Genomic DNA, 18,099 nt, shown 5'->3' on the forward strand with positions numbered 1-18,099 from the left:
TAGAGAATGAGAGCTTGGCCGGAACCTTTCAATGGCTATAACAATGGTGGTTTGTTTTTTTGTTGCTTAATTCCTTTTGTTTCAAGCACAATTATTGTCTTTGTTGGATGAAACCTTGATTCAAGCTTAGATTTAAAGATGAACAACTATATATTTTCTCAAGAAAATGAAAAAAATTAATGGAAAAATAATATGAAGTAATATGAAAATGCAAAGAAATGTGATGAACTGCAATAAAGAAAACTAGTGAAGATTATACCTCTAAGCAAACTTCAAAATTTTTTCTATTTTTTTCCTTATTTTTTTCCTCTTTCATGCCAATTCCCAACTGCCCCTTCATTCTTTTTAGCCCTAAAAGATGAATAAATATTCATGCACAATGCATGCAAGCCCTTGGATGTAATTTCATCTAATAGCCATCCTTTTTCCCTCATTTATTTATGCAAAGAGCCACCTTTCACCATTGGACTCAACCTTTCAAAATCATGCAATAGCTCAAAATGTTCATGGCCAAAGATTGCTTTTTTATTGTTGCTGAAACCAAGTGAAAAGACAATTTTAAACCCATTAGAAAGTTTTTTCTTTTTATGCAATTTTCTTGGAGAACCATGATCCCTTCTTCATTTTTGTGATTTTAATGCTCCAAAAATCCTAAAATAATATAAAATTATGATCTAAAAGTTTTCGTGAAAAATCAGCCTCAAGAAGGTAAAATGATGAAAATACCATTAGAGGGCAATTTGGAAATTTCATATCTTTCAAGCTGCAATCGAGGTTTTTTATGCACCAAAAATCATAAAATAATTTGAAAACATGATATGGAAGATTTTGAAAAAAACTTACCTCAAGAATGCCAAATTACAAAAATACCCTAAAAGATATTGTAGTAATTTTACACTTTTCGAGGTACAATCAAGGTTCTCAATACACCAAAAATCATTAAATAATATCAAATTATGATGTGGAGCTTTTAACAAAATCGGACCTTGACAAGGTCAATTTAAAAAAATATCCCTAAGGGTATTTTAGTAATTTCACACCTTTCAAGATGCAATCAAAGTTTTTAGTACATCAAAAATCATGAAATATTATAAATACATGATCTAAAAGTTTTCACGAAAATCTAACATTGAAAAAGTCAAATTAAAAAAATACCTTTGGAGGGCATTTTGATAATTTTACCTTTTTCGAAGTGTAATTATGGTTTTTAGTGCATTAAAATCACAAGTATAATTTTTACTCCACATTGATCTCGATTGGTTATGAATTTTGAAAATTAAGCCAAGTTCAATCCAGTTTGACTGAGTTCAACCACTTTTAAGTAAATTTGATTTTATTTTACCAGATTTGACCAAGTTTGACCTTGAGGCATTTAGCTCAAATTAATCCCAAATTTGATTTTAAAAAATTTTCAAAATTAGAGAAATGTTAGCTTTGAATTAAGTTGAATTTCAAGAGCCTCATAACTAGCTAGAATCTACTATGAAAAAATTAAGTGTTTATAGTTGTCCCTTTTTACAGACTTTCGAGCATAAAAAATAATGCAAAGACTGGGACATCAATTTTGTTTGGGACCAAGGTGAAAGGTTTTTACTTGCTTTGTTTGTTTGTTTATTTGTTTGTTTGTTTGTTTGTTTTGTTTCTGTTTCTGTTTTTGTTTTTGTTTTCTTTTTGCTATAAAAAATTTTAAAAACTTGAAAAATCTTGTATTTTATAAAACTTATCTAAACAGAAGTTTTGAAACTTTAAAAATCTTAAATTTGAAAAGCTGCTTTAAATAAAGGCTAAGAAACTTTAAAAATCTTAATATTAGAAAGCTCCTATGAAAATAGACTAAGACACTTTAAAATCTCTTTTTAAAAAGGGCTTTTATAAAGATAGGTTAGGGAACTTTAAAAATCCCATTTTGGAAAGAACTCCTATAAAGACAAGTTAAGAAACTTTAAAAATTTATTTTTGAAAAGGCTCCTATAAACATAGGCTAGGAACTTTAAAAATTCATTTTGAAAAAGGCTTCTATAAACATAGGTTAGGGAACTTTAAAAATCTTATTTTGAAAATAAGGTTTAGTTATACCTGAGGCATTCAATAAAGGTTTCTTTTTTCTTTTAAGAAAAATGATTCTTCTCTTTAAGTTTTTCTCGAAATGTGTTCACTTTTTGATGATGTGTTTGTTTTTCCAAAATTAACTTCATTCTTCATGCAATGGATGTAATGAATGCAAGATACATAGTGTATTTGATTTCAAACAATTTTTTTCACATCATGTGCTCATGCTAACAAAGTTTTTATGACCACAACTATTTTCAAATTCTTGGTTATGGACAAATCATCAGTAGTCAAATCATACCCATAATCAAAATTTTCTTCAATTAAATGTTTGTTTCTTTTTCCTTTTTTTACAAATCTTTTTTGCTTTGATCACTTCAGTAACTTTCTGTTGATTTTTGCCTAAAACACTTTCTCTTTTTTGTCTTCATCATTATCATTCCATCATTTTTCTTCATTCATTCTTCTATCATTTTTCCATTTACTCATCATTTCATCATTATTTTTCATCATTATTTTTCATCATTTCATCCATCATTCCCATTGCATTCATTTCCTCATTCTTTCATTCATCATTTTTCATTTCATACATCATTTTTTTTCATTTTCATTTTCATTCATTCATTTTTTTTTTCATGTTTTGTTGTTTTTGTGACCTCTATTTATTTATCTTTATTATCTTAAAACCTTTTTGGAACATGCTTCAAGTTTGGTTATGAGAATTATCAATCTTACCAACAATATTATGCCAAATGCAACACAATTTTCAATCAAGAGATAAGTAATAGGGATTTAAGTAAAGAGAATAAAAGGTATTTGTTGTAATTTTGGATAAGTTTGGTTTACAAGCTACTTCGAAGGAGGAAAATGATTGGGCAATCAATGTAAAGAAAAAGTGGACAAATGAGATGGTATTTAGAATTTATTTTCAAATTTATGAAAACTGAACATTAGGATGAATTTTGGTTGTTTACCTCATATCGTCTTTCAAAAAATCTTGTCTCATTAACATCTTTAACCCATGTTGATCCATTGAACTGCAATCATGCCCCTTAATCTAACAATGATGACCTGTCTCTTTTTCCTTTCAAACTAAACATGTTGTTGCCCCCATATCCCTCTGATTCAAGTTAGTGGCCCAATCATTTCTCCAATTTCCCCCTTATATATAAGCAGTTCTTTCGAGTTTTCAACTTAGGGATCTCCTCCTATGACCCAAATTGCTTTTTTTGGGGTTTTTAACCTGAATCCCCTATTTTTCTTTTTTTTTTCTTTTTTTAAGCAAAGTATTTTCAGACAGTATCTAAGTTTATAAGATTTGGCAACTTATCTCTGTCTATTTTTGTCAAAATTAATGTTTTACAAGAAAAGGTTTTCTTAACCATACATGGACCTTTCCAATTAGGAGCCCATTTTTTTCATTATCATGCTGATTGGATAATATTCTTTTTAGAAATAATTCTCCTTTATGAAAGTGCCTAGGCTTTATCTTCTTGTCATGTGCTCTTATCATTATTTCTTTATACATTTGGCCGTGACTGAATGCTATAAGCTTTTTTTCTTCAATCAAAATTAACTATTCATAGCGATTGCAAACCCATTTTGCTTTTTCCAATTGTATTTCCATCAAGACCCTTAAGAAAGGAATTTCTACTTCAATTGACAAAACTACCTTAATTCCATATACTAGAGAAAAATGAGTTGCCCCAGTAGAAATATGGACTAATGGTTTGTACATAAGCAAAGTAAATAGTAACTTCTCATGTCTATCTTTATAGGTATTATCATTTTTTCCAATATCCTTTTGATTTTTTTGTTGATAGCCTCCACTACCCTATTCATCTTAGAATGATAAAGTGTTAAGTTATGGTGACTTATCTTGAATTTAGTGCACACTTTTTTCATCATTTTATTGTTCAGATTGCTGGCATTATGAGTAATGATTCTTTTAGGTAGTCCATAATGATAAATTATTTCCTTTTTATGAATCTACATATAACCGATTGAGTTATGCTAGAAAAAGAGATTGCTTTCATCCACTTCATAAAATAATCAATTACCATAAAAATGAATCAATGTCCATTTGAAGCTTTAGGATAATGGGTCTAATTGCATCCATTTCCCACATAGAAAAAAGTCATAGAGGCATCAAGACATATAATAGTACCAAAGGAGCATGGATCTTATCTATATAAATCTGACATTTATGACATCATCTTGCATAATTTATACAATCACTCTCTAATGTCAACCAATGTTTCTTGCCCTCATTACTTGTCTTGCCATTATATGGCCATTCATATGTGTCTCACATATCCCTTTATGTACTTTTTCAAGTATTTTCTTTGCTTCTGCAGCATTTATACATTTTAACAATACTCGATCCTTGCTTTTCTTATACAAAACTATTCCATCAAGAACAAATTTCATTGCCAATCTTTTCAAAATTCTTTTATCATTTTTTAATGCATGCTCAGGGTATCTATGATGCTTTATGTATTGTAATATATCATGATACCAAAGCTAACTATCAACATCTTCTTATACACTTGCATAATGCATTAAGAATTCAATAGTTTGTATCTAAAGAGGCTGAATTTTAGCACTTACATTCACTTTAAACATTGCCAATAATATGGCCTGAGCATGAACTATTTGATTTTTCTCTTGAGGTACATACTGAAACTAAATATCTTCAAATTCCTTTATCAACCCGGTAATAAATCTTTGGTGTAAAACTAGTTTAAGGTTTCTCATCTCCTATTCACCTTTCAACTGATAAAGAACCAATGTTGAATCCTCAAAGATTTTTAATGTCTTGATTTTTTCGTCCAAAGCCATTTGTAAACCCAAGATGCATGCCTTATATTCTTTTATGTTATTAATACAATGAAAAGATAATCTCATAGTATTACATAATATTATATTTATGGAGATATCAATATGACTCTAATACCATATCCAAAAGCATTTAATGCCTCATCAAAGAACGTTTTCCATGTAGTGACAATAGATTCTTCATTTTCTACTGATAGAATGGCCATTAGATCTTCATTCAGGAATTCAAACTTTATTGGCTCATAAGTATTAGTAGCTCGATCAATAAGAAAATCAGCTATCCCTTAATAAGTTTCTAAGCCACATATATGATATCATCTTCGGAAAGCATGACTTGTCATCTTGCTATTCTCCCCGATAAAGATGGCTTTTAAATATGTACTTGAGGGGTTCTAACTTAGATATCAACCAAACTGTGTGATAAAACATATATTGCCTATCTAGTGAACAGTTTACACTAGAGCATAACAGATCTTTTCAAGTTGTGAATACTTGACTTCAAGCTATGAGCAATCTTATCTCTTTGCCTAACCACACATCCCATATAGGCTTTATCCATAATTAAGTACAAAATTAAAGGGTTTTTCGTTATAAGGGGTACTAGCACTGGTGGTTTTATTAGATAGTTTTTTTTTATTTTGTTAAAGGCTTCTTGGCATTTTTCATTCCATTCACCAAGATCATACTTTTTAAGTAGCTTAAATATAAGGTCGTATTTTACTATAAGTTGAGAAATAAATATGGCAATATAATTCAATTTCCCCAAGAAACTCTTTACCTTTTTTTGTGTTTGTAGAGGAGCCAACTTCATAATTGCCTAGATCTTGTTAGGATCTACTTCAATTCTTTTTCTTGCTAACCACAAATCCCACTAATTTTCTTGATTTTACCTCAAATGTGCACTTTGCTTGCTTCAACTTAAACTAATACTTGTATAACTTTTCAAAGAGCTTTTTAAGGTTCTCCACATGATCTTCACCTTTTCGAGACTTTGTAATCATATTATTAATATAAACTTTAATCTACTTGTGCATCATGTCATGGAAAAAGGTAACCATAGCCTTTTGATAAGTAGTGCTGACATTTGTCAATCCAAATGGCATGTCCTTATAACAAAATGTTTCTCACATTGTCACGAATATGGTTTTGTCCATATCTTCCTATGCCATCCTGATTTGATTATAACCAAGAAATCCATTCATAAAGAAAAATATCGAATGCTTTATTATGTTTTCAACCAGAGTGCCGATATAGGGCAAAGGGAAGTTGTCTTTAAGGCTAGCCTAGTAAATTGAGTTCTAATATAAAACAAGAATGAGAGCCCAAATAATTTAAAATGATCACTTAAGTATGGGCTTTACACATCTTATTGAGCCAGTGTAGTTTGACAGTTGTGCAAGCCTTTGGCCCAATAACTCTTTGATAAAGAGGCTTCTAGGGTTTTAATAAAATAGGGTAAAGTCATTTCTTCACTTCTATGAGTTACGGTTATTACACATTGAATGCCGCCAGTAAGAGAAGAATGAAAAAGAAAACCAAGCCACTTTAGGGACTATTTTGCTTTTACATATTAATCATGGCCACCCAAACATGTATGTCAAATCTTTTTATTTACTTATGGTATCCTAATTATCACATGATGATCTTATGTTAATGCTTGCTTATGGTATCATGCCATCTTTGTGTGATATTAAGACCTTATAAATCATGTTTTGTATTTGATTTTTAAGTAAATTGCTTGTTTGAGGCAAAATTTAGTTGTTACCAAAATCTTAATTTTTGATCTTTACTTTTCAAAATTAATTTAGGGTTTTTGTTCCTTTCTATAAAAAATATTAAAACCATATCAAAAACATTATTTAATTCCTTGTATAAAGAGAGAAATTGGGGTTGAAAGTTTTGGTTCAAATTTTAATCTAAATTCTTGTTTTGACTAAAACATTAACATATCATGTGTTTAATCTGAAATTGATTCTTGAATCGTGTTTCTCATGTGTTATAAAGTTAGAGCAAATTGTTTAATTTCATAAACTGTTTATTTAGGTAGCTGAATATCAAGAAAACAAAAATGGGTTGAATATGGGTTTTATTAATCCTAAAATTTTCCCAATTGATCTTGTTTTTGTTGTTTTTTTATGCATTTTTTACATGGGCTTGATTGAAAAATAGTTTAATTGAGTTTTGGTTACTTCAATTTGATGAAAATATCAAGAAAATGCATAAAAAATGGTGAAAAAACACAAATAGACCGAAAACAAGTTGAGAACGGCTTTAGTTGGATTGGGTAAAGCAAGTTTAAAGGTTGAAAGAGACCTTTTTATGCTAGATGAAGCTTACAACTAGGGAGTGATACGTGCAAGCTTGTCTCTATTTCAGTTTCTTGTAACATGCATGGAATTTATTTTTGTTTTTCCCATTATTTTCTAAAATTTTTAAATTGCATGAAATATTTATTATTTGACATTCATGCACTGTTTAGTAATTACTATAATTTATGCACGTAATTGGCTATTTTATTTTATGATAAAATATTGTAGCATGTTGGGAGTTTAACAACTGTAGGCACTCTCCTTAAATAAGCCTCAATATTTATGTACTTTTCGAATTGAATTTTATGTGCATAATTGATTTAGCAATTAAAATTAATTTTAATTAAGTTCAAAACCCAAGTTTAAATGCAATACACATTGCTTATAGGACCTAGTGTGATACATCTAGGTTTAATATTTCAGCTAGAGTGGTCCATTGCATACTTTATGTTTGAGTATGAAAATTAAAAATTTTGGGCAATTAATGAAATTTCATAGTTTGAAATTTTTTTTCATTAATTAATATAAGTGTTTAGCTGCCAAAGTGGCCCACTTATTGAAATTAATGGAATATTTTGTAGGAATGAGATGCATCAAAATTTAGTATCTTAGCTGGAGTGGTCCATTGCATACATTGTGGTCGAGTATGCAAATTGAAAATTTTGGGCAATTAACAAAATTTTTAGGTTTGAAAAAATTTTCATTAATTGATCTAAGTGTTTGACTACCAAAGTGGCTCATTTATTGAAATTTATGAAATATTTTATCATTCTATGGCTATGGGATGATTATTAAATTATCTTATGTAGTTGTTTGCCTAAAAAAGGTTAATGTGTAAGGTAACTTGTTTTGAAACATAAAGCATCACGGTTGATGGTGTACCAATTTAAAAATCTGTTTGCCTAAAGGGGTTTTTTGAAAACTAAGGCATTCTCATATTAGCTTTATGTGGAAAGTTCCTACTCACATGTTGCATTCTTTGTCCAAATGAGAGTTTATGGTGATGCACTAGGACCTTTCGATAATTGTTAGCAAATCATAAATTGTTGCTATATATTTTATGATATTGCCTATTGACTAATGTTGCATTTTGGTCTTAAATAGTGACTTTTACTATTAATAACAATCAAGCCACTATTCAATTTCTTCATGGGTTTAATTATAAGAGAGGGAATGAATATTTGTATTTTGCTTTGGTTATGAATGAGACAGACATTGTCTTGTATCTTCTAAAGCCTGTTAAACTTACTAATGAAAGTACTATTGAACAAAAAGATCTTTTGGCCAAATGGGAGAAAGCAAATCGTATGTGTCTGAATGCCATTAAAAGGCCTATTTTTGAACACCTTTTGAGTGGATTGGAGACCACAAAAATTACTAGGGATATTTACCATGTTATAGGCAATAGATACAAAAAATCCAGTAAGTTTAAGGCTAGAAACCTTATGAGTGAGCTTACGAGTATAAAGTATGATAATGTAAAGGGTCTTAGAGATTTTATCATGAGAATGGTCCACATTCAAACCAAATTGACTTCCTATAAAATTATCCTATCAGTCAAATTCATTGTTCATCATGCCCTTAATGCCTTACCTATTGAGTTCAGTTAGATCAAAACTACCTATAATGCTATGAATGAAATTTGGAATGTTAATGATCTTATTTCAAAATGTATCTCTAAGGAAGAAAAATCCAAGAAGGAAAAAAGTGAGAGTGCCCTTCTTATTATTTACTCTGAACCTAATTATTAGAGGAATTTTGGGATAGCAGAAAGATTTGTCCTTGATGCTTGTAAGAAAGTTTAGGACAGCAAAGGACAAGGTAGTGGTCAGATTAAAAGGGTAGGATGTCTTAAAGCTATTATTAAGAAATATATCAAGTGTTTTTCTTGTAAGAAAAAAAGTCACACGAGACATGAGTACCTCAAATATAAAGCTTGGTTAGAGAAAAGGAATAAACAAGAAGGTAACTCCCTAGCACTCATTTATTTGGAATCCTATTCTTTTAGTGTCCCACCAAATTCATGAGGGCTTAATAGTGGTGCAATTATTCATGTTGTTGTTACCTTATTAGGGTTTAAAAGCAAACGAAAGCTAAGTGAAAAAGAAGCTAAACTTAGAGTTAGAAACAATGTTGAAGTAGATGTTAGTTATGTAAGATCAATATGTTTAAATTTAGAATTTACTTTTCAACTTATTTTGGAAAATATTTTTCATGTACCTTCATTTATGAGAAATTTTATTTTAGTTTTTGTTTCAAACAAATGTGGTTTACCATTTTGGCATTAGAAATGGAAGTGTTGACTTGTTTTTTAATTCAAATATTGTTAGTCGATTTAAATTAGTTGACAATTTATATAAACTGTGCTTGGCCTACAAGAATGAATATAGTTGCAATAATGTTGAAAAAATAGTCTAAAGGATTTTTTATTAAAGAAAACTCTTATTTGTTGTGGCATAAAAAGTTGGGTCACATTTCTAATGAAAGAGGCCAAAGATTAATTTAAAAAAATGGTGCTTTTCCTTCTCTTGATTTTGAAAATTTAGGCATTTGTGTTTGCATAAGTGATAAACTAACTAAGACTAAGAAAAAAGGGGCAATTCGCAGTTTTGACCTCTTGGAAATTATGCACACTAATATTAGTGGATCTCTAACATCTACCTTGTGTGCTAACAAAGGTTTTGTTACTTTTATTAATGACTATTCTGACTATGGGTATCTTTACTTGATTAACAAAAAATCTAATGCTTTTGAAAAATTTAAAATTTTTAAAACTGAGATAGAGAAACAATTAGGGAAAGTCATCAAAGTCATTAGGTTTGACTGAGATGGTATGTATTATGGCAAACATGGTGAAACTAGACAACACATTGGACCATTTGTCGAATACTTATAAGAGTGTGGGATTGTTGCCCAATATACTATGCTTGGTAATCTTTAACAAAATTGTATGGTTGAAAGGCACAATCACACCCTTAAGGATATGATGAGGAGCATGATAAGTAAGATCAATTTTCTTGAATTTTTTTGAGGTGAAGCTATTAAAACTACCTTGTATATACTTAATAACGTACCTAGTTAATATGTTTCTAAAACATTTTTTGAATTGTGGGCTGATAGGAAACCTTGGTTGAACCACTTTCAAGTTTGGGGATGTCCTACAAAAGTTAAAATCTATAACCTTTCTAAAAGAAAGATTGAACCTAGGAGTACTCATTGCTTTTATCCTACAAAAGTTAAAATCTATAACCTTTCTAAAAGAAAGATTGAACCTAGGAGTACTCATTGCTTTTAATAGGATATCCAGACCATTCCAAGGGATATACATTCTACAAATGTAGAACTAAGATTGTAGAATCATAGGTGGCAAAATTTCTTGAGCTAGATGTTGCTAATAAGGGTGTGACAAAGGCTGTGGATAATAATGAATCTATTAGACACATCTTTATTCCTTTGTCTATAACAAAGTGTAGTATTGTGTTAGTGGCCATTAAGAAGAAGATTAAAGGCAACAAGATACAAACCCTTTTTGTACTGATATTGCTTTTGTTGATGTGCCTTAAGTTTAAAAAACTAAGATTGAAATGCCCTTGAGGAGATTTTCCAGACAAAGAAGATTTACCATATCTAATGATTATGTAATTTATCTTAGAGAGAGTGACTATGACTTCAATTATATTGTTGATCTTGTGACTTTTGGTGATGCTATTAGTAGTCTATAATTTGATGTATAGGTGGATATGATAAAAAATGAGATGAATTCTATGGCTCAAATTGGTGTCTGGGAGCTTGTTGAACTACCCAAAGGGTGTAAACCCAATGGTTGTAAATGAGTGTATAAAACCAAGAAAGATTCTAAGAGAAATTTTGAGAAACTAGATTGGTGGCAAAAAGATTTACTCAGAGAGAAGGAGTAGATTACAATGAAACCTTTTTATCAATTTTTCAAAGATTACTTTAAAGGCATTTAGTTAGGGGAATTTGAGATTTTTTCCCCCAGAATGTTGCTGTTGGGTATTCAAATTCCCATGGTTGGTTTTAGGGTATCAAATTCCTAGAGGTAATCTTAAATTTCCAACAATACCCAAAGTCTAGGAAATAGAAACCCACCTTTCCCTGTGATTTTTTAAGATTTCAAGAGGAAAGTTACTTTTATCCTATATTTTCTTAATAAAAAATTTTTTTTTTTCTATTTTACTCTTATGAAAATCAAAGTATGAAAATTAAGTAATTGTGGATTACTTTTGTTTAAATTTTTTAGGCTTGAGTATTCTTTTTTTATATTTTTCCATTTAAATATTGCATTGTAGGCCTTGAAATATAGTAAATGTGATTATTTACTGTGTTTCTTTGAACAAAAATGCAATATTTAACTTGATGGCAATTGATTTATAAGTATTTATTATGGGAATAGCAATTAGTGCATTTTTTTAAACAAAAACATAGTATTTGGCATTTAATTATTTTTTATCTGTTTGACTTGATGGCTTTTGATTTAATGAGCATTTATTATGGGTATGGCAATTACTGCTCTTCTTTTAACATAAACATAGTATTTGGCTTTTAATTTTTTATCTGTTTAACTTGATGGTTTTTTATTTAATGAGCGTTTATTATGGGTATGGCAATTACTACATTTCTTTGAACAGAAACATAGTATTTGGCATTTCATTTTACTTTTGTGTTTGACTTTATGGCTTTTAATTTAATGAGTATTTATTATGGGTATGGAAATTACTATATTTCTTTAGATAGAAATGTAGTGTTTGGCATTTAAATTTTTTTCTATGTTTAACTTGATGGCTTTTAATTTACTAAGTATTTATTATGGGTTTGTCAATTATTGCGTTTCTTTGAAGCTAAACATAGTAATTGTTCATTGTATTTGTTCAATTACTGTATTTCATGCATTTCTTCGATGAAATTAACGCAATAATTTATAACTATTTTTTTTTTCATAATTGGCCACTTAAATACAGTGTTTTTTTTGTTTCTTGGATGAAATTAACACAATAATTGACATATTGTTGTGTTTGTTATGTAGTGAAGGAAATTATAGTAAAAATAAATGATTAAGTAATCTCAGATTCTCTCTAACCAAATATAGGAATCTAAAAATGGGATGACATGAAAAATTACACTTCTCCCGGAATCACACTTTCCCAACTATCATACTTTTTTTCAAAATCTAAGATTCCACGAACCAGCCCCTAAGATCATTATGGCCTTAGTAGCACATTTTGACTTAGAGCTTCATTAGATGGATATCAAGATGACTTGTCTCAATGATGATCTTAAAGAAAAGGTTTATATGGTACAACTGAACGGCTTTTCAGGAATATGAAAAGGAGTATTTAGTATGTTGGCTTAAAGGTCAATTTATAGCCTTAAGCAAGCATCTAGATAGTGATATTTGAAATTTAATGAGATAGTAACTTTCCTTGAGTTTTGAGGAAAATAATGTTAACCAGTTCATATACTTTACAATTAGTGGGAATAAGTACATCTTTCTTGTTTTATATGTGGATGATATCATCCTAGCTTGTAATGATATTGGTTTGTTGCATAAACTAAGCCTTTGTTCTCCAAGACTTTTGATATGAAAGATCTTAAGGATGTCCTTTTTGTTCTTGGGATTGAAATTAATAGAGATAGATCTCAAAGTATGTTGGGACTATCGTTAAGATTTTACATTGATCGTGTATTTGTAGAATTAACATACAAAACTATAAAGTTGATAATGCACCAATTATGAAAGGTGATAGATTTAATCTTAGTCAGAGAAAGAATACATGAAAAACATAACATATTCTAGTGTAGTTAAGAATGTCATGTATTCTTAGGTTTGCAATAAGTAAGATATTGCTTTTTAAGTTGAAAGATATCTTTCTAATCCTATTATGGATCATTGGATTGCTATTAAGAAAGTGATGAGGAGTTTGTAAAAAACCAAAAATCATATGTTAGTATACAAAAAAGTGGACAATCTTGAGATAGTAAGGTATATAAATTTTGATTTTGTTGGTTGTCAGCATGACATGAAGTCCATTTCAAAGCATATTTTTATGTTGGCTAAAGAAAGCATGTATTGGAAGAGTTTGAAACAAACGCTATTAGCTTTTTCCACCATATAGGTTAAGTTTATTGCATGTTATGGAATAGTTATGCGCAAGCAATTTGGCTTAAGAATTTTATTTCAGACCTTTGTACTATTGATTCCATCTTTAGACCATTGAAGATTTATTGTGACAATATGTTTGTTATGTCGTTCTCTAAAAATAACAAGAGCATTAGTGGGTCTAAACATTTAGAGATAAAATATTTTAAAGTTAGGGATTTAGTGAAGAAGGTTTGGTTGTTGTTGTTGTTGTACATATTAAGATTGACAACATGATTGTTGACCCATTGATTAAGGGATTAAGGCATTGTATTTGGTAAACATGTTGAGAGCCTAGGTATTTTGGGATTTTTTAAAATAGTTCATTAGTGGGAATATATCATTTTTATTTCATACTCACACATCATGGTTTGCCTTTATGTCATTGGACCCTTTCTTTTCTATGTTAGGAATATCTATATGAAATTTGATTCCATGCTTGAATGATGATCATCACTGGTTGATATTATGTTATTATTTTATTTTGTTAGTACATGTACTTTGGAAAATTAAAGTTTGTTATATGCATTGTGAAATCTTAAGATTTAGTGTTTGTCTTAAGTATGATTGTTTTGTCATTTAAGTATGTCTCATATATGACACCATTACGAAACCTCTAGGATAAGGAGAAGACATACAGGCACATCTAGATGTTGTAAGATTTCTTAACAAGTTTAAAGAAATAGGTAAGAGGACTGACAATGAAAATAACACATTTAGATCACATTTAGATGTTATTTTTTTTCTTGTACACAACCACACTAAGATTCTTTGTCAATAAAGTCACTAATACTTATAACTGTTTATTGGTCTTATGTTAATAAAGGGCATAAAGGCTATCATAATTTGGTATTAGATTATTTTATTAAACAGGGTTATTAAAATGTTATCTCAAATGGCTAAATTGTTTTTTAAATTTGTGGCCACATCAAAGTAAAATAAATTAGCTTGGAGCTTTGCTTTTTGAATAAAGTTTTTAAAAATTCAAATAACCCAATTAATATTTGCCCAAATGAGAGAACATTAGAATTTTCCATAAATGGGTTGCTATTAATTAGCGATAGTAATAATTTAATAAAATCAATTGATAAGTTTAATGAGACCCCAAATAATTTAAAATAATCCCTTAAGTGTGAGTTTTGCACATCATACTAGGTTAGTATGGTTTGGCGGTGTATGGGCATTTGGCCCAATAAGCCTTTAATGGATGGTTTTTGGGGTTTTAATGAAATAGGTTAAGGTCTCTTTTTCACTTCTACGAGTTACAGTTACTACTCATTGAGTGTCGCCAGTAAAAAAAGAGTGAAGAGGAAGACCTAACCACTTTAGGAACTATTTTGCTTTCGTGTATTGATCTTGACCACCCAAATAGAGTTGTCAAATCTCTCCATTTTATTTATGGTGTCTTGATTATCATATAATGATATTGGGTTAATGCTTACATGTAGTTCCATCAAAATCTTTATTTTAGTGCAAATAGAAAATTTCTTATCAATAACACTTAAAATTTGATTTCTCTTCAAAGATTTATAAAAAGTTGAAGATTGCTCACAAGGATATGATATAGAGATATATTTGAAAGAAAAATATGATTTGGATCAAGTGATATATGTTAATTGTTATTTGTAATTAATATTTATTTGATTTAATTAATATTTGTTTAATTTATTTATTAATAATAAAAAATTCCTTTTTCTCTTAAACTTAAGCATTTTAAGTCAAATCACATAAATTCATTTATATAAAAAAAAAAAACACTAATTTTAACTTAAGGCATTGTGAGTTATTTTTTTTTTCATAATTACGATGTTAAAATAAAAAATAACAATCAATGAAAAAATTATATATGTATAAAACTCCAAGAAAGGAATAAAATATATTGGTTGTGCTTGCTCGACATGAGCCTATTGGCCTCAAGACATAAGCAGTGCCAATACGATTTATATTTCACCCATTTAGGGTATATCAACATGGCATGATGTCACGCCAGTCCAATATGCATTTACCCATCTTTACAATAGGTTTGGTTGGATGAATGACTATTCAAATCCCCCTTATCCCAATATGTACAATAACTCCAATATTTGGTTGATTGAAATGTTTATTATATGAAATATCATTCCCCTTACATCATGACTAACCATTCTCAAACTTCCTATGATAATGGCTATTATAAGCTTTAAGTGATAACATTACTGTTTCTTAAACAATTTTATCCTTTTCTATTTTACATAATTATAATATTATTCTTTTTCTATTAGTGCTTTCATTTTGTTTTTCTTACTTTTTCAAAGTCGATTGAAAAATAATGCACCAACCATTAAATTCAATTCACAATAATATCAGATTGTTAGAGGCTATATATTGTCACTAGCAGCATAGAAAAATATTTTATAAAACAAGATTTGGCTGCTACCAAAATAAAAACTTTTACTATCGACAAAAATAAGTAACTTTTGGGATGGATAATGTCATGACTCAGTTGTGACTTGGGTAGGGTTTTAGAGAATAGGAAGACTAAGAAGAGAACAGAAAAGAATTGAGATGAGAAAATATATTTTTCATTCATGAAAATCAGTTATAGCTATGGAATTATTTAAATACAATTATCATGCAACTGTCATGCAAAAGTACAAAAAATATAAAATTCCAGAGTATTTTTAGCCAATAGATTGATAACTGACATCACCATTAGTATTCCTAGCCAATAGATTAATAATTGACATCACCATTTGTATTCCTAGCCAATAGATTAATAACTGACATCACCATCATCTTTCTTGTATTCACCTTGTCAGCTTTCAACTCATCTCTCAATGATTCCTGCTCATTCTTTGCCATAGTCTCTACCATAGTCTTGCTCATACAACACTTGCTCTTTTCTATCAAGCTCATCACAATACCCTCTCATTCACCAGATACTTATCTTCAAGGATCATAATCTGAAAACTGTAACTTTAATATTGTATAGTCTTCCCAGGTTGCATTATCAAGCCCTAAATTGGACCATACCACCAAAAGTTGAGTGACAACCCTATTATGCCTCTTAACCATTCAATTATCAATCATAATAGTAGGATATACAAGTGATTGCCCATCCTCATTAATTTCTGGTGGAGCTAGGTTGGGAACTATGTTGTTTTCTAGCTTCTTTTTAATAAGCTGACATGAAACACTGGATGAATCTTAAAAGTAGGAGGTAACTACAATTTATAAGCAACTAAACCAAAGTTAGTTAATATAGGATATAGACCATAATATATGGGTGAAAGTTTTAAACTCTTTTGAAAGGCCAAAAAGGTTTGTTTATAGGGCTGTAGTTTTAAATACACTTCATCTTCCACATGGAACTCTCTTTCACTTCTTTTCCTAATAGCATATAATTTCATCCTTTGTTGAGCTTTATTCAACTGATCAACCATCAACCTACTGACTTGTTCTCTATCTTTCAGTAACTTTCCACATTCGCCACTCTTGCTTGACTACTTATATTTCATGCTAAGGCTGATGGTTTATAACTATACAAAGCTTGAATTGGAGACATTCCTAAATAAGTGTGATAGCTTGTATTATATCACCATTCAGCTACCGGTAGCCATTACACCCAACTCTTAGGCTTGAGAAAACACATACACTATAAATATTGCTCTAAACACTAATTAACCTTCTCAATTTACCAATCAGATTTTGGATGGTAAACTATACTCAAATAAACTATAGTTTCTAATAATTTCATTAACTCCTGCCAAAATTGACTAGTGAATACTGGATCCCTATCAGAAATAGCAATTTTTAACATCCCATGTAGTTTATGAACCTGGTTGAGATATATTTTAGCTACTTCCACAGCTGTAAAAAATTGGGACAAAGGAAAAAAAGTGATTATTCTTAGTGAATTTATCCACTATTACCATAATATAGCTAAATTTTTTAGATAAGGGTAACCCTTTAACAAAATCCATACTGATTACATCTCAGGCTTGCTATGGTATAGGAATTGGCTACAAAAGACCAAGATAAGGAACATGCTCATCTTTGTTCATTTAATGAGTATTGCACTATTGGATATACTTAGGACTTATTTCTTCATCCCAAGCTAATAAAAATTCAATTTAAGTTTGTGGTGGGTGGCTTGAATTCTTGAATGCCCCCTTGGGTTGAATCATGCATGGCTTGCAAAATTTTTTCCCTTAATTACACATTTTTACTTATATACACTTTTCTTTTAAATTTCAAAACTTTGTTGCTAAATAAATAGTGAGAATTATCAAGAGAATGGATAATAGAAGCTTTAGTTTGCTCCTATCCCATTATATCACCATTATAGCTATACTTGATTTCTTTCACCCACTCTGGCATAAAAATGTAGTTGATTGCAAGTTATAGTTTTGTGTTTCCTCCTCATGCTACCTGGATAGGGCATCTACTATTATATTCATCTTGCCCTACGTATTGTATAGTGTAATCTAGCCCAAGTAATTTGGTTAGTCCTTTTTATTTAATGGTGGTCGTCAACTTCTACTCAAGCAAATGTTTTAAGGTTTCATTATCTGGTTTTTCTTCCAAGTAGTGTCTCCATTTTGTTACTACTATTAGTATGGTTAAATAATCCTTTTCATAAATAGAAAGGTCTCTTTGTATAAGACCTAGAGCCTTGCTTAAGTAAGCTATTGGCTTTCTATCCTAGGATAAAATAGCTCTAATACCATTGTTGCTAGCATTAGTTCCTAGTATTGTTACTAGCAT

The sequence above is a fragment of the Durio zibethinus genome, chromosome 22 (assembly GCF_047325235.1).
Source record: "Durio zibethinus cultivar Kanyao isolate XHJ-2024 chromosome 22, ASM4732523v1, whole genome shotgun sequence".
NCBI classification, from domain to species: Eukaryota; Viridiplantae; Streptophyta; class Magnoliopsida; order Malvales; family Malvaceae; genus Durio; species Durio zibethinus.